At 35.8% G+C, this 19,074-nt stretch overlaps 1 long non-coding RNA gene across 2 annotated transcripts in view; it reads left to right on the top strand.

The window, feature by feature from the left end:
- LOC103548876 (uncharacterized) overlaps positions 1–19,074 on the top strand; it is a 125,824-nt gene that overhangs the window by 70,346 nt on the left and 36,404 nt on the right. Inside the window, exon 2 of one of the 2 annotated variants that reach the window (XR_011542088.1) lies at positions 2,100–2,290. The exons of the other annotated variant lie outside the window; for it this stretch is intronic. This is a non-coding gene — a long non-coding RNA (uncharacterized lncRNA). The remainder of the gene's footprint in view (positions 1–2,099; positions 2,291–19,074) is intronic. 2 annotated transcript variants of the gene reach the window in all.

Raw genomic sequence — 19,074 nt, 5'->3', positions numbered from 1 at the left:
ATAACCAATACGACTAATTAATCGCATACATTTATTATTAATTGAAAGAAATGAGGTTCTTCAGGAGTTCATAATATCTGAATTAAAACATTTGGGGGTAGATATATATTCTTAAACTCAAAAAGCTGAAGTAAACTGGGATATACAAATAGAGGTTGTAAATCAACTGAATGTGGATCAATGAGATAAGGCAGAGCCCACAGAGTTTAAAATTAACAACTCCTTGACAAAATATATCAAATTAACAGCAGTTTTAAAGGAGCTGCTGAGGTTAAAGTACCCTGTTATACTTGGCCATCTTAGGCTTGTGTCAAATAAGATGTCATTATTTTAATAGTCTCTTACTATTGACCTAGCGCCTTTTAAATTCTGCCTTAGGGAAAGGCTCAAAGAAGGATACACTGTGCATTAAAGAGTAGGCAACTTTTCCAAATGATAGGTGGAATGAAGTGAGAAATATTTCAAGATTACAAAAAGGGAAGTGAACAAAGCATATATTGTTTTACAAAATATTGGTATCATCCTTACTAAGACATTATGGGTGTTTGTGCTTTTAAAATCTTTATGTTACAGAATAAAGGAAGCCAGCTTCTCAGTGCCCCAAACAATAATAACCAAAAGTTATAATCATCTTCACTATGGAAGAGGGAATACAGCCCCTTGAGATGAGCAGTGATGAACTTCAATCCACGGGAATGACTGCAGACCAGTCTCTCTCTGTGTTTCCTAAGGTACAGACCACTAGGAAACAAAATCTCTAGTTTAGTTAATTAATCAGTACTTAGTATTATTCTGAGTACAAAATGACAAAAAAAAATTGTAGAGGAAACCTCAGAGATATGTTGGCATTGTGACTCTTTTCTATATATCTTATGAACAATGAATTAGATAATCAAAAATAGCAAAGATATGGGGCTGGCCCCGTGGCTGAGTGGTTAAGTTCGCGCGCTCCGCTGCAGGTAGCCCAGTGTTTTGTTGGTTTGAATCCTGGGCGTGGACGTGGCACTGCTTTTCAGGCCATGCTGGGGTGGTGTCCCACATGCCACAACTAGAAGGACCCACAATGAAGAATATACAACTGTGTACCAGGGGGCTTTGGGGATAAAAAGGAAAAAATAAAATCCAAAAAAAAAAAAATAGCAAAGATAGAGCCCCCCCTGATCTTTGCCCGTTTAATCATCTTGACATCTCTTTTTGCATGAGTGTATTTCAGTGTATAAAAGCAGTCTTTTCTAAGACCAGATTTCCTTGTGCAGCACTCTGAACAGAAGAACACTCAGTGGCCAATGTTGGAGTGTGTTAAAAAATCTCCAGTAATTCTTTTAACTTTGAATTCAGATCTGTAGGTTCATTGTTAACTTAGATTTCTTTCTCAGTAAACTCACATCAACTTTGAATGCATGCTCATTTTTTATATGATAATGCTCTTTCTTCCTGGTGCTCTGAATGTACTGATTCCAAACACTCTTTCCAGTTTATGTCATAGCTCACAAAATTAGTATTTATTTTCACATATAGGAGATAGCCTACATAGAAGCAATGTGATTGGCCATGACTCCTCTATATACACTGCATGAGCTGAGTGGGAAGTCATACTCTGCATAGGTGTAGTTTCAGCCAAGTGTTAACAAAATACATCATAGTTTACAAATGTGACCGCCTTTGCTCCTCCACCTTGTATGGCATCAATACAATGTGACATTCAAAAGTGCCTTTTGACAAATAATCTTACCAAGGTCTCATTTCTCCTCGTTTACAAGTTTCTCAGCAATAGTATTTCTTGTTTCCATTCTGGCTATGAGGCATGCCACTTTGAATGTCACCTTTGTAATTTTGTCCATTTTTCTAACTTTGGATGTTAATTAATTCCAGGCAGGAATGATATATTATGCTTCCTCTGGGAAAAAGTCACCTTTTTATCCAAGAGATTAATATAACCTGTAAATAATGCTAAAGTATTGATGGCTCATCTCATGCTACTTTTCATGATGTTTCATATGTGACATTTGCACGAGAACTAGAGCTCTATGAATTGCCAGGCCAAAAAAAGGTAATTTTTTTTTTTTAAAGATTTTATTTTTTCCTTTTTCTCCCCAAAGCCCCCCGGTACATAGTTGTGTATTCTTCGTCGTGGGTTCTTCTAGTTGTGGCATGTGGGACGCTGCCTCAGCGTGGTCTGACGAGCAGTGCCATGTCCGCGCCCAGGATTCGAACCAACGAAACACTGGGCCACCTGCAGTGGAGCGCGCGAACTTAACCACTCGGCCACGGGGCCAGCCCCCAAAAAAAGGTAATTTTTATTTCCTACTTACCCCTTTCTTAGCTGCTTGTGTGAATTATCATCTCCATAGAATCGCCTGTCCAAGAACATACAGATTCACTGTCTGTGCTTGTCCTGGGTCTTAGCTATTTTCATTAATAAAGTTGTTTTAAATTGTAGTCTTGGGGCCGGCCCAGTGGCACAGCGATTAAGTGCGCATGTTCTGCTTCTCGGTGGCCCAGGGTTTGCCGGTCTGGATCCCGGGTACAGACATGGCACCGCTTGGCATGCCATGCTGTGGTAGGCGTCCCATATATAAAGTACAGGAACGTGGGCACGGATGTCAGCGAAGGGCCAGTCTTCCTCAGCAAAAAGAGGAGGATTGGCAGCAGTTAGCTCAGGGCTAATCTTCCTCAAAAAAAAAATAAATAAATTGTAGTCTTTGTGTTGGTAAAATCACTGCATTTGTACTTTAATAAGTCATTTTTCACTAAGAATCCAAGTGATGAATTGAGGATTTAATATAACACAATAATAATAATGAAAAATGCATGTTTAACAAAGATAAAAAGACAATGACAAAAAATGATGTAAATTACATTAACTACCCTCTATTAATCGAATATTAGCCAAAACAAACTCAAAAAGGCAGGCCATATAGCATACGTAATTATTATTGCAAGTGCAATGAGATTTCCATGAAAGTTATAATAAACTTTTGACTTCAACATGTGAAATGAATATAAATTTTCTTTTCAAAATTTTTTCTCCTATAAAATCACAAAAACAGCCCAAAGACCATTAGGTTTTGAGAATCCTTGACTTAAGGACTTGCCGATCAATATTAGAAATTCATCTTCTAAAGAAAACCTTACAATTATTTTTTAAAAGGTATTTTACTGAAAAGATGACAATATTCTGTCTGCACTCTCAAGCTATATTCGACCAAACGCCAAACATACTTTCCACTTTCATATTCATGAAAATTTTAGCACCTACTAAGTTTCTCAAAAAAACTCTTGCTCAATTAATGGTCATACCAAATAGAGTCAATAATACCAGTTACCTGAAAATTGTGACAAACAAGAATAACGGAAATAAAATGAAGCATGATGAACATTTACACATCTATGGATATATAAACCTACAACCGAATGTGTTCAAGATTATTAGTTTTATCGTCATCTGGTTTTCCTGGGACATACTTAGCTTATTCTTTGATTTTTTTCAAAGGCCAGTATCACACAGATGAAGTTTAGAAATTTCTCTCATAGAAACAGCTAATAACGCAGTCAATCAGATTATGCTTTGGATCTCGCCAATATCTAATTGAGATAGAACAATATGATATCAAAAGAGTTCAAGGAAGAAAAAAGGAAAGTAATAAATCAAAACGAACATAGAAAAACAGGAGTGGGATAAACACATTTTCTAAATGGGAAAAGATGATGAAGTGAATGTAAGCTACAGAAGTAAACCTCCTCTTTTGCACCAGTGAGAAGGGAAGGCATTCTGCTCTTTTCTGCCCACACAGGCTTATTATCCGTGCCACAGAGGGGCTTATATTTTCAAGAAGGAATCTGCAGTGAGCTGCTCTGACAGCACCTGCACTAAGTTCCTGGCTTGTTGCCAATAGAACTGAAGTATGGAGAGAAATTAAAGTTAATGGCAGTGGTTTTTACCTAGCACTAGGACAAATCATCACTTTTCAACTGATTTTGGGACATGACAACTGCCCTTGTTTCAATTAAATAAATATCGATGGGGGTAAAGGAGGCACAAATTACTTAGTGGTTTTTAATTAATTTTAATTGCTTAATTTTTTTTTGAGAGAGATTGGCCCTGAGCTAACATCTGTTGCCAGTCTTCCTCGTTTTTTTTTTTTTTTCTCCCCAAAGCCTCAATACACAGTCGTATAGCCTAGTTGTAAGTCATTCTAGTTCTGCTAAGTGGGATACCACCACAGCCTGGCTTGATGAGTGGTGTGTAGGTCCAAGCCCAAGATCCGAACCGGTGAACCCTGGGCTAGCAAAGAGAGCATGTGAACTTAACCACTCGGCCGCAGGGCTGGCCTCAGCTTAAGTTTTTAATGGCAGTTTAGTATCTAGAATTTTTTTTCTCTCGATGGTGTTGAGGCACAGCCAGATTTCTTTGATTATATCACAAATATTAACAGTAGTATTTACATTATTATTATGATTATTACAAGCTGTGGGATTCTCTTTTGCTGCTTTAAAATAAAAACCTTAAGTGAAAAATTTTTCAGTCTGTTTTTGTCAAGGGATAACTAAAAATATGGAATAATATTTCAAGGCAAAATACTTGGTTCATGGAAAAAAAATTGAGGGTGTAATTATCAAAAGTTAAGCATCCCTCCCCCCACCTCACCCCATGGTCCAGCGAAACTTGCCTATGCAGAGCGTGTGGAACTAATGGTCATACGTGAGTTCCAGGATATTTGAAATTTCAAAGATTTCAGATTCATTAGTAATATTAAAAACATAAATCCATACTTGATTTTATTAAGAAACTCTTTTTTTCTTATAATACTTAGGTAAATAACTTGAAATGAAAGACCCAACAATCCCTCCAATTGAAAGCTGACCATACCAAGGGAATGGCATATGGCTATTTCAGAAATCATAATTAATTTATAAATAATTTCAATCTGATCTGCAGTAGTTCTAGAATCAGAGCACAACTCAGACTTAAAAGTGACATTTTCTTTCTGCCCATAGTCTACAAGTTGTCCATTTGGACATTACTCTCCCAAATGGTGCATTTAATAACCAGCAAAGACACAGATAGTCAAAGTCCCAACTGATATTTCCTAGTTTTCCAACTCTTGTTTGAAGTTAGACATGTCCTTTAAAAAAATGGTAAATTAGGGGGCTGGCCCCGAGGCCGAGTGGCTAAGTTTGCGCTCTCCGCTGCAGGTGGCCCAGTGTTTCATTGGTTCGAATCCTGGGCGCGGACATGGCACTGCTCATCAAACCATGCTGATGCAGCGTCCCACATGCCACAACTAGAAGGACCCACAACGAAGAATATACAACTATGTACTGGGGGGCTTTGGGGAGAAAAAGAAAAAAATAAAATCTTAAAAAAAGAAAAGGTAAATTAGCAGCTGCATATCCCTGTTTCAAAAGTCTACCAGTTTGATCAATCCCTGATGCAACAAAAGTTAATATTTCCAAGAGGTTAGTTTCCCCCATAATAAGTATCAGTTTTTGAACTGATAAAATTCTTCCAGTGCTCGGACATTTCTTTCTTGGTACAATTACATACAAACCATGATCATTTAAAAAAATATCTTAGAAAGATAGAACTAAGAAATGCCGATGCTTCTGTTTCTGTGCCAGTGTCATCTTTCTCGCACAAAGATACAATATCCTTCAGGGCGAGCGCAAGGATTTGGATGCTGTCCCCATGCTAGTTTAGAAAATCCTTTACATTTTCAATCCATTATTGCTGAAAGCCAAGAATACATACCCTAAAGCTCAGCTTGCACAAAGGTATGGAGGAAAAGGAAGGAGTTATTCAGAATAAATAAGTAATTGCTACTGAGAGCTGCTTAAATATGCCTACCATGGGCTATAAGCATTTTAAATGTATTAACACATTGATGCTAATAATAGCACAAGATCATTAAATAGAAACATTTAGTCATTAAAACACCAGGCAATGAGAACTCTCCCAGGAATAGCAGATTTCAACGGTTAAACTTCTAATCTCTGTTTGACTAGTGTTCTTTGTTGTTTAACTGTTGCCCATTTTTAATCGCATTTTTCTTTGATATAATCCTTCCGACTCCCTTAGGGAGGCTTGTTTTTCTTATCTTTTAGACATATATTTCCTTCTACTTCCAAAATTCTGTTTTTAAAGCCCTATTTGGTTATAGCCAGTGAGCAAAGTGGCCTTAAAGTTCTTCTCAACTTGACTAAACTTTCCACAGGCTTCTTCCTGACTATAGGCCTCATCTCTCTTTTCTTAAGAGTATTTACATTCGAAAACTTATCATTATAAATCCTTTCTCCATCCCTTTGAGATGTAAATTTCTAAAAACTTCCACAAATATCCCTAAATCTTTCTATATGGCGGTCCCCTCCATTTTTAACCTGCATGACCATAATGGTCCATTACTTATGGAATGATGCCCAAAGTCCTTAGCAAGAGAGAAGATTATTTTGTAAACCAGTGTGTAAGCTACTATTGCCACAATGATGCCATGTGTCAAACTACCACAGAATTTCTCTAGTTTCCGACTCTGAGTGTTTATTGCTAACAAACCTGGGGTCATGGAGCTCAGTCAGACATCCCCCTTGATCTTAGGTGCTATTGCTGCCATGTCTTGGGTTCAGCTGGCTCTCAGATGATCTAGGCCGGCTTCACCTGGGACAACCTGATGGATTCAGCTTAACTCCACCTTTCTCACATCCTCTGGCATATTTTCACAGTTATGTATGAGGCACAAGAGAGGAAACAGAAATGCACATGGTCCTGAGGCCTGAGCTCTGCACTGCACCCCATGATTTCCACCTCATTCTATTGGCCAAAGAGAGTCACACGAGGGGAGAAATACACTGTGCCCTTATGGGAGAAACCCCAAACCTCTGTGCCACCAGGTTGGCCCCCAAGATTTCATGTTTTTTAATGACTGAATAATATTTCATTGTGTGTGTATATGTATATATGCTATAATTTCTTTTTTTTTTTTTTTTTGAGGAAAATTGGCCCTGAGCTAACATCCATGTCCATCTTCCTCTGTTTTATATGTGGGATGCCTGCCACAGTGTGGGCTTGATAAGTGGTGCATAGGTCCATGCCCGGGATCCAACTGGTGAACCCCAGGCCGCTGAAGCAGAGTGCACAAACTTATCTGCTCCACCACTGGACTGGCCGCCATAATTTCTTTATCTACTCATCCACTGATGGACACTGAGGTTGTTTCTATATCTTGACTATTATAAATAATGCTTCAATGAACCCAGGGCTGCATATATCTTTTCCAATTAATGTTTTCATTTTCTTTGGATAAATACTCAGAAGTGGAAAATCTGGATCATATGGTAGTTCTATTTTTAATTTTTTGAGGAACCTCCATACTGTTTTCCATAGTGGTTTCACCACTTTACATTCCCACCAGCAGTGCAGGAGAGTTTCCTTTTTTCTACATCCTTACCAACACTTGTTATTTCTTGTCTTTTTGATAATAGTCATTCTAACAGGTGTGAGATGATATCTCATTGTTGTTTTGATTTGCATCTATCTAATGATTAACGATGTTGAGTATATTTTCATATACCTCTTTGCCATCTGTATGTCTTCTTTGGAAAAATGTCTATTCAGATCTTCTGCCAATTTTTTCATCAGATTATTTGGATTTTTTTTTTTGCTATTGAGTTGAATAAGCTTCTTCATATATTTTGGATATTATATAGACTTTGAAATTCTAAACACATTCCTAAGTAAAACAGAATTTGGTGACAGATTAGACAGGAGGTAAAGGAAAATAAGGAATTGCAGGTAAAGAAAGGATTTGGGCTTTGACCAACTGGTTGGATGATGTTCTTATTAACCAAGTCATGAAAAATAGGAATAACAAGCTTAGGTCACAAACTTTGATGAAGGTAATATATTTTTTTATGGACATTTTGAATTTGAGTTGTATTGAGGTATCTAGTTTTAGATGGTAGGATGGAAGTGTGTGTCAAGATCTCAGGGTAGAGAATGAGATAGAGAAATAGATTTGAAACATCCTCATATAGATGTAAAAAATAACATCCTTACAAGAGATTGTTGGAAGAACACTGAGGAATACTTTAAAGAGGCGGAGAGATGAAGGTTAGACAGAAGGAGAGAGCTAGAGATAACAGCGAAGTAAAAAAAGAGGTAGAGATGGCAAATAAACATGTGAAAAGATGCTCCAAATCATACGTCATCAAGGAAATGCCATTTAAAACACTTCTTATTAGAATGGCCAAGATCCAGAACACTGACATCACCAAATGCTCAGGAGAATGTTTTTGATTTTTGTGTTTTCTTGATGAATTATTTTTTGTTTTGTTTTGTTTTGTTTTGTTTTTGTTTTGGAGGAAGATTAGCCCTCAGCTAACTACTGCCAGTCCTCCTCTTTTTGCTGAGGAAGCCTGGCTCTGAGCTAACATCCGTGCCCATCTTCCTCTAGTTTATACGTGGGACGCCTACCACAGCATGGCTGCCAAGCAGTGCCATGTCCGCACCCGGGATCCGAACCAGCGAACCCCGGGCCGCCGAGAAGCTGAACGTGCGAACTTAACCGCTGCGCCACCGGGCCGGCCCCTGAATTATTTTTTTTATAATTATGAAATATCTATCTCTGGTAAGACTTATTGCTTTAAAGTCTGAATTTACAGATATTGATATTAACCCATAAGCTTTGTAAGCAGAAACTTTCCATGATATATCTTTTTCTACGTTATTAATTTCACCCTATATCTATTTTTATAGCATGCATTATTTATACACAGTATATAGTTGTTTCTTGCTTTTTCAAAATCCAGTATGAAATCCTCTGCCTAATTTTATTGGATTGTTTTTGCTATTTGGGCAACTGCTGCCAATCCTCCTCTTTTTGCTGAGGAAGGCTGGCCCTGAGCTAACACCCGTGCCCATCTTCCTCTACTTTATATGTGGGACGCCTGCCACAGCATGGCTTGCCAAGCGGTGCCATGTCTGCACCTGGGATCTGAATTGGTGAACCCCCGGCCGCCAATGTGGAACATGCGCACTTTAACTGCTGCGCCACTGTGCTAGCCCCATGTTTAACGCAATTTTGATGTTATTTGGCATAAGTCCACCACCTTGATATTTATTTTTTATTCATCGTTTTTCTTTTTTGTTTCTATTATTCCTTTCTCACCTCCCTTGGCTCAATTGGCTATTTTTAGTATTCTATTTCTTTCATCTTTAAGCTTTTTAGTGATAGCTGTTATTTTATTGTTAACTTGCAGTGTTTGTACTAGTTTAATGATGTTCAACTTTAATTTATCAGATTGCTTAATTCCAAAACGTAATCACTTCACACTTACTCATTGTCCTCCTTTTCTTTCAACAGCTAAAAATGTTTTCTAGTTTCATTTACCTGTTTGTGCCTTCAAATGAAGACTTTTCATATATTTTCTAGAGGGTATAACTTATCTTTAGCAAGACATTTCTGATATAAACTACTACACTATTACTAGAAATGGAAGTCCTCATTTAACTTTATACAGAGTATAACATGGATTAGAATTTTCAGAATGTTTACTACAACAATTATCTGATTTGGTTATAACATTACATCATCAAGATGCAAGGACAATTTCAGAATACTATTTGCATCATGCATCTAACTCAGTTCTTCTTTAACACACTTTACAACATGAATATCAAACACATTTCAAATTAACTTATCTCTTCACTGACTGGAGTGTGAAAATCCCATATAAAAGGTGACAGAACACGAGACAGAGCAAAGGAATCATGGGTCAAGTGAACAACTGTATATCTTCAAGTTGCTAAGGGGACAGGCAGCCGTGTAAAACTAGCGATTGCCCTCTAAATTGTCTCTTTTCGTCCCTCTGTGTATTTTATGCTTATTTTAGAGGCTCAAAAGAGATGGATTTATTTGCTTGTAGAATACAATTTATATTTTAGTCTCCTGTGTTCAATTTTACATTTTCCAAAGTGCACTAAATTTAATAAATCTAAGTTAACAGTTCTCCAGTGAATACAGGCAATTGTCAACACAACATCCTATTTCTGAGCTGTTCAGAGGTTGTGGCACAGACCCAGTGAATCATGATACTGGGGCTATATAAACACATTATTCAAAATGTCTTTCTGGTGCTTGCAAATGATGTGCACTTAAAAATTAAATCACTTGATTTTATTTTAGCTTTAAGCATAAAGCTGGAATAACATGCACAGAACATTTAGAAATTGAGGGTCAGAGACTAAGGATACGTGCAGAAATACTCAAAAAAATATTCACTTTTTGCATAGCTCTATTATATGCATCCATGAATTACTTCCTGTTGCTCTGCACAAATATGATAACTATACTACTTGAAACAGCACGTACTTTATGCAGAAGAGAAGTCTTTAAAAGTGAGCCACATCCACAGCTTCAAAACACACTTGAAAACTAAAAATAGAGGAATTTCTTTTGTATTAATGTAGAGAGGCACTTAGGAAAGCAAGTATTCACGTAAGATCTTTTTGGCATAATGTAAAAGTTTCTCTCTACAGATATCAAAAATCCTTAATAAAATAAAATGAATTCCATGGAAGCCAGTAGATAAATGTCTTCCCTAGGAATAAAAGACAGTAAGATATCTTTACGGACCTTTTAACAAATATTCTTTACATAATGCCCTTTACATCGTGTTACCAGTTTCAGTAAAAAAGTGTGTGAGTTTTCTTTACTTTCTGAAATATAAATAATTTAATCATCCTAGCCATTTGCAAAGGGACAATAATCTCTCATCTTGCAAAATATTCCATTGTTCGTTATTCAGAATTGACTCCTAAAATCCAGTTTGAGTATAATGGCAAAATACATATATACACACACATACATACATATATACATACATACATAGGGAGATAAATATTTGACATTTAGCGTCTTTTCATTCATTAGTAATTCTAGAGGTGTTTAAAACATTTAAATACTTTCTAAATCCCAGTGGTTTGCATAGTCTGAATAAGTAAAACGATACATTGACTCTTTTAATATCTGCAGCCTGGAAAAATAAAACTAATTCTCAATATTAAATATTTGAAATACATAAGCTACCATTTATTTGTTTGTTCAGGCAATATTTCTTATTTTTAATTGTTTTTCAGGAAGATAATTTTCTATAGTTTAGAAAAGATTTGTTTTCCTTGAAGACAATATCCCAAGCTTACATATTCTCAAAGGGTTTGAAGTTATGTAATACCTTTCTTTATTCCCATATTTCAACCTAATTAGCTAAATAAGCTATATTTAGCCCAAATACAAAAAAAATAAAGGAATTAATAATTATCAGGAAGTTTGAAATAATGTCTTCTTAATACTTCTGCCATCATCTGTAGCCTTCGCAGGGCAATAGGTATGGAAGAAAAGAAACAGACATTGTTTTATTTGTTCTTGGAAGAAAAGGAATGTTTTAATTTTTGTACAATTCACAAGTCCTTACAGTGTCCTTGAATGTAAAATGCAATGTAATATCACACAAAGTAACTTTTATTTCTCTGTGGGTATTGCCTGTAAAGCAAGGCAAAATTCTTTGAGAAGCAAAAGGAAAGCTTTGAACAGCAGTTTTTAAAGTAAAAAGAACTCCATCACTAATAGTTCCATCGAACGCATCTCTAAAGAGAGCAGGAGATCAGTGAGTGAGAGGCCCTGTCGTATTTTAATAGAAACTGATTTCTCCTGGGTGGATCTCAGCTCTTCCTGTGAAGCTTCCAGGCAGTTCTGAGACATCATTCTTTGTCTCAATGCTTTGCTTCTGAAATAGGTGGACTTGGACAACTTTAGATTATTGCCAGCCTCAAATACTTTATTAATAAATTTATCACATAATGTTTTAATTCCTTTAAGAAGTTGTAGATAATTGAAATGCTAGGGTCAATAAAATCCCTAGGAGAAATAATTCCTTTCAGAAGTCTGATGATTCGAATTTTTATAGATTTGAGAAAGAATTTTCATTCAATAGACCTTGTCTTTTAAGATTTCCTCGTATCTGTGAACACAGATTTTTTTTATAAACTTTTAGCTGTACAAAAACAAATATTTTAGCATAAAATGCATTAAATAAATATCTCAACATCTTAAAATGTAATATTAAAACTGGAGCAGTAAGATAGTGATGAATAGTAATTTGAGTCTTCAGATTGGGACTGTCCTTTGATATCTCACAATAATCCTTAAAGATATGTGTGTTAAGGGGACACATTCAGAATAAGATATTCTTTTTTTAAAGAGGCTTTGTTTTGGTGGTGGGTGTAGAGTTGTTGGACAATACCATCTTAGGATCTCCCTCTTTCTCTCTTATAGAAATAAAGAAATAAAGTAGGCAAGAATGTATTTTTTCACCATTATAATTGTCCACATTAGTAATGTATTCATATGTTAATGATTATTATCTGAATTTTTTCCCAACTTTTAAAACAAGTTTCTACCAATACTCTTATAGACATAATTTTTAAAAATGATGCAAGAATGCTTGGACCAATGGAAGGAGTGCTTTTCTTCAGAGTTAAATTGCCACCCACGATGAAGACCACAAAGAGCGTCCTAAATGACTGCCAGAAATAATCATGTTGGCAAATAGGCCATGAAGATAGGCTACTTCTATTGGTTCAACCATTTGATTTCGTTTTTCTAAGCAACTCAGTAAGTAAAAATGATGTAAGATTTCAGTTTGGCAAGATTTCTGTTCATTTAGCAAATGTAGTGCCTGCTACTGTTCTAAACAGTTTATAAGAGTTAACATATTTAACTCTCTTGGTATCTATATAAAATAGTTTCTACTGTTATGCCCACTACATAGAGGAAAATTTTAAGCCACAGGTAGGCAGGTCTCTTGCCCAGAATCACTCAGATAATTGGCCTTGGACCCCCCTCTAGTGGCTGAACCTAGTTGTGTCACACTGTCCTTCCCAATGAGTGCTGCTTCTAAGAAATCTACCTCAAGAAGTGTGTGTGTGTGTGTGTGTGTGTGTGAACAGCTTGATAACTCTAGTAAATCAGGAATTAGAAGGTGAATATCCACCTTGGTTTAAAAACTATATGGTTTGTGTTGGGATTTGGGAAGGTAGGAACAGTTTTATTTGATTTCTGGTCATGATCGGTAAGTTCACGGGTGCTGAGCTCTTATGGTTGCCATAGGTCCTGCTGCATTTCTCTAATTCTTTCACTCTTTCCTCTCCCTAGAAATCATCTTTTTTCTCCTTACTCGTCAAGATGCCTTTTCTCTTCCTCATTTTCTGTTGATGACCTTGCTCTCTAGCTCAGCAAGAACAACACAAGCAATTAGAACTTCCACATGTTCCCACTATCACATCTATCATGCTCCCTATGTGGGTAGCAATATGCCCTATCTTCCCTCATAATACTGCTTATGGACTATCTTTTTCCCTGTCTAGGGCCAACCCTAATGCATTAGATCACTTCCCCTCTCACCTCAGAGATATCACTTAAATTATCTCCCTTTCATCAGCTTACAAATATACTGTACTATTGTTCTATATTTGAAAAACCCTCCCTTGACCTACATTTCATCCAGCTGCTTCCTCATTTCTCCTTCATTGTCTGCACTAGAACTACTGCCAATGTCCTATAGCCAAAAACCACCAGTAACAGACCCGTAGTTAACCAAAGCTGGGTTTAATTACTCATTGCAACAAAGAGGAATGCATCCAGAGTTGTTGGGCATCTCAGTAAGAGGATGTTAAAAAAGACATATTGTTGGAGTTTGTGTTAGACGCTGTGTGGAAGAGTTAAAGAAAACAGGGCTTTGCTATGAGTTAGATGCTGTCAGGAAGTGAGGATAATTCTCTGATCGAATATCTTAATAAAGCTTTAAGGCAGAAAGAATAAAGGGAAGATAAAGTCATTGAGTACATTACACACATTGAAATTTAATCAAGGGTTAAGATAGAACTTTAGCTTCAGGGACAGATATTTAAAGATATTAATAGTATTAATTGCACGTAAAATTGTAATTATATCTTATCTTTTGCCAACCATTAAAGCAGACAAAGTATGGGGCATCTCATTTTATTTTATTTTATTAATGCATACTTTGTCAATTTTACCCTCTGCTTACATATGGTAATTTAAATTTCTTAAAAATTCTTGAATATACAAAATTCTTCACTCACATAGTCTGACTCATAAGTTAAAATAGTTTTTGACATCAAATAGTTGAACCTGCTTAGCAATGGCTCAAATCATTAGGATATTTATTATTTTCTTCAGTACAATACATGATAAATAGCCCACTTAAAAATCCCATCATAAAGTTTGCTATAGCAGCCATAGTTCCAGTTAGCATTTTCTAAAGAAAATCTCTAATCTTAAATTAATGTGTGGATTTCCACTAAGTGAATCTACACCAATCCAATCAGATGTCATTCACATCATAGGAAAAAGTGATAATGTTTGTTACAAACTTTATAGAGACTTATTTGACAAACTAATAGGTTTATAGGAAAATTAGCTACTGCCAACTCATATCCTGTTGGTGAATATAAATATGCTATAAAGCATCTCTAAGAATTTTATAACAAAAAGTATACGGTCATATAGAAAAAGGAAGTAGGGATTAGCGGCTGTTTGGCGGTCACTATAGAAATTATTTCCAAGCTACCTTATATGCATCAGCATTACCATGTGTAAGCTGCTTATGGTGATTTATCTAATTATCTATTTTAATCTGTCTTGGGTATTAAAATACTGCTATCTCTATTTAATATTCTATTTCTACTGTAATCAAAGATCCCATTTGTTATTCACAAAATATATGAAAGGAATTTCACTTTTTGGTCCGGCAGAGGCTAAATTGGCCTTCAGGTTGTAGTTTCATAAAAGCAGATGCATTGCATTTCTATCTCTTTATTTTCCTTTAATCTGGAACATTCTTTTTTTGGTTTCTTGGTCTTGACCTTTTTGACAAATATATTATTTTGGAGGCTGTTTCTCAATTTTGGTTTGCACCAGGCATCTTCCTGATTAGAAACAGATCTTACATATCTGTAAGGAATAACACAAAAGTAGTGTATCCTTCTCAGTGCGTCATATCAAGAGGCATTGCTAACAGTTTGTCCTAATGTTAGTGATCAGACCATTAGCTAATTAAGGCGGTGTCTGCCAGATTTGTCCACTGTAAAGCTATTATTTTCCCTTTGCAATTAATAAATATCTTGTGGCAAGAAACATTGAAAGTGTGTAAATAATATGCTTATCATCAAACATTACACATTAGTTTAATATCCACTAATAACTTCCTAGTTTCATCATCTCTTCAATATTTACCGGTTATCATTCTATTGCAAGAAAGTACTTTTCTTTATCCCTAATTTAATTTCATATTTATTTATACCAGCATAGACTCACAGGTTTTATTTTCAGTAATTTATAATCCATACTATTAGTACATATTTTGACATTCAAATTGCAAAAGACAATTTGAAGTGCTTCAAAATCACTGATAAAACCTTCCTTACCCAATGTACAGACAAGCTGGATCCATGGATAGTGTTAGTATTAGCATATAAAAAACTTCATTTGCTAGTCTCCATGGTGAAGAATCTGACAGAGGTGCCTGTGTACTTTCCTATGGCAGCTCTTTGCATTTCAGGAGAAAATGATGTCCTGACATGGAAAGGCTCCCACTCCCAGATATTCTAGTTCTGTGTATGTTATGAAGTCTGCAGGAATAAACTTTCTTACCAAGAATGTCATTACTTCATAAGAATGGCTTACTATGATTTAGGTAACTCGGGAATCACATTCAGAGAAAAATGTCTAGTAGACATGTAGTAGTAGTGTCTGTCCACCTCACTGTTGTATGACCAGCACGTATTCCATGTAGAAGCTAAATGAGCACTTCTAAAATTCATGAATTAACGGTCGGATTTGGGGAAGCTGAACTGAAGAGGGGGAGGGAGTTTGACATAAATCATAACTAATTTGAATAATTTTCATCCAATACTGTACTTTCAACCAACAATTTCTGAACCTATCCTTAACAGTGTTAGAATGAATTCAGAAACTGTAGACCTCTTTTCCTATTTGCTTGTGTATTAAGAGTCTTCAAGAGGATTTCAATTAGAAACATACATTTTAAGGCAATTCTTGTAATAAAATTACATCTTGCTTGCTACTGGCAGTGTTGTTTGCTTTTAAATCCGTGTGTTCAATACTGGATATTCATTTTTAAGTCATTGCTTCTAATTCTGGCTCCTACCCATAACACCGCAGTCCTCCACTCTTGAACTTTACAACTATTCAAATTGTCTATCAGGAATTCCTCTGCAGTCCTGTTTGATTTGTGTATACGTCAACAGGATGTTACAAAGGTAAAATAATATTTGGAACCTAAAGATTTGCCTACAGAAATGACTATAAATCCATTTCATATGTTTTCTCATCTAGACGCATTAAAGCTAACAAATCATGTTTTTTAAGGATTTCCCCCCTCTGATCACATATTAACCTGGAAGAAAACAATAAGCTTCAGTTACCTGTAATTTCCTACCTCTGTGATGTTCAATACATATATATTTAATAGGTGAAATGATAGCATGATGATATTGAGCTTAAATTGTGAGCGATCATAATAGTGTTAAGACAGAATGGTCCTTAGCCTGGTTCATGTTGTTGCTTCGTCACTTGATGCTCTGGGAACCTTAGCTAATTCATGCAATCCCTTCGAGTTTCACTTTCTTTGTAGGTGAAATGCTAAGAATATGTGTCCTCAGAAAATCTATGTGCAATAATGGTAAAATATACTCCATATAAAGAAGTTTCCTAAATTTCAGTAAAGAAGCATTTATGTGATTTAAGCCTCTCCTGCTATAATTATGTATAATAAAAGTAACATGCAATGCATATTAAGAATAAGAAATACTCTAATTTTTAAAATTTTCACACACTATTTCACTAATTATCTTCAATTTACAGGCTAGATATTAGGTTAAGTTTCAGACTAAGGAAAGTGAATATGAACATTTTTTATGCTTATTCAAAGGAGACTTTTCTTTGGTCCCTTTTCCATGATTATAGGCATATGTATATTCTACCTCTCCATCAGGAACTAGAAGACTAAGTTGTTTCCATTTATTATTCTCTTGCAGAGGGAAACTAGTGCAAAGATTAAGAGATCTGTCTCTGTCCTAAAACATTGGCCTTGTTAACTTCTTATGAGATCAAGTCGTAGGAACACGAAGCTCACTTCTGACCCTCTTTTGATGCTCAAGAGAAAAAAAATAACACAGCAATCTTTACCTTGAACTAGCACTGAGAGAATCCCATATACTCCCAAACAGTGAAATGGCAAAGCAGAGCTCAGCTATCTTTATGAAATTTATAAAGAAAGGCCTCTAGGACCCCCTAGAAGTGGTATAGGTCAGAATTAGTGACTGACATATCACCTGAGAGCTGAAGAAAGACCCAGTCCTCAACTGGCTGCGTTTTCAGGCTGTAGAACACACTGATGAAAGGATTTTGGGGGCTGGGAGATGAGGAGAGTATTTGGAAGAGAAATAACCACCATCTTGATTTATGCCACTTACATCCTTACTATATTACATCCTTTCCATCCAATCTAAAGAAAATCCCTTTCTTAAAGGAAAAATTTAGGGCTTCACTTTGATCTTCAGTAACCACAAATGAAATCATCCAAACACCCTAGAGAGAAAAGATAAATTAAAACACAGAGCCTATATTTAGTTATCTGACTTTAATTCAAGTTGCTTAGGCATCCTGCTCACTTTTCATAGGTGTGCCACAAGTTTTGATGAATGTACACAATTTATTTTCACTAGAATTGAGGTTTCTTACATTTATAACAATATTTGTTAAATGGATCATTAGCTGAATAAATCAAACTGTGTAGTGTAGAGTTGTAGGTTGCTGTAAAGTCAGACAGAGGAGGCCTCAGGCAAAGTTAAACCATCACTCAAAGATGGGAGTCAAATAAGGCAATGAAATAGTCTACTGAAATTCTGAATAACAGAGATCACAATGGTTAAAGGTATGTTAGACCTCCACATTTTATCCTCGTCCTTATCTCTTTAAGCTGCAGCCTAGCTGATTTCTTCCAATCTATCTCTTATTTTATCAAGTCTCTCTTGTGCAGTGTCAAATGTAGTAGTATATGCTCTCTCCATTGACTTTTCAGCTTCAAAGACTGTATTATTCATTTTTAAATGTACAATTTGGTTCTTTTGTAAGTACTTCTCCATCACTGATAATCTCTTTATTATTCCTGTTTCATTCCCTCTTTCTTTAAACATTTTATACATGGATTTTTCTTTTTGTTTCTGATAATTCCAATATCTGAAGTACTTGAGGGTTTCTGTGAACCATCTGATTCATGGTGGTTTGTTTTCTGTGTTTGGTGATTTTTAATTGTTTATTCATATTTGATTGAAGATACTCTGGGAGCTAGGGGCACAACTGGCCTCAAATGATGTTAACCCTGTGGTGGGTCCTGGCTTAATGCAGGTGTCTTGCTGCCTTCCACAAGCCCAGCACTGGTTGACAGCTGCCCACAGAGCAACTTCAGGGTCCCTGTTTGTTTATAGTTCACCTTCAAGGTATCCAGCTTTTTCTTTCTTAAAATTTTTCTTTCTTTTTGCAAAAGTGTAAGGCTTGGTGGCATTTTCCTTATATTTTTTAAGCAATTTTGTAAGCAACAATGCAGTGAAAAGTATAGCAATATGCAGAGAGGGTGGCCCTCAGCATATCTAGTCCGCCATATTGCTATGATATTGTCCATTCTTAGGATAATGAATCCCTCATAATAGGCAATGGATTGCAACATAGCGATGAAGTGCCAGCTTAGCAGCAATATTCATATTTCTTTTTCTTGTTACTTTGAAACACAGAATTTAATGCCATTTTCCCAATTAGGATTTTTTTTAAAAGAATAAATAAAGAATTCTCACACTCTTTGTAAGGAAACTAAAGCCTAATTAAGATTGGAGAGTCTGATTTTGAAATGAATTTCAACTCTCTTCTTATCCTCCCAAACCAGAACACTATTTTTTTGAAGGTCTATGATAATAGAAAATAT

The sequence above is a fragment of the Equus przewalskii genome, chromosome 7, assembly GCF_037783145.1.
Source record: "Equus przewalskii isolate Varuska chromosome 7, EquPr2, whole genome shotgun sequence".
Lineage (NCBI taxonomy): Eukaryota > Metazoa > Chordata > Mammalia > Perissodactyla > Equidae > Equus > Equus przewalskii.
Note: the sequence above shows the minus strand (reverse complement) of the source record. Positions and strands in the feature narration are given on the sequence as shown.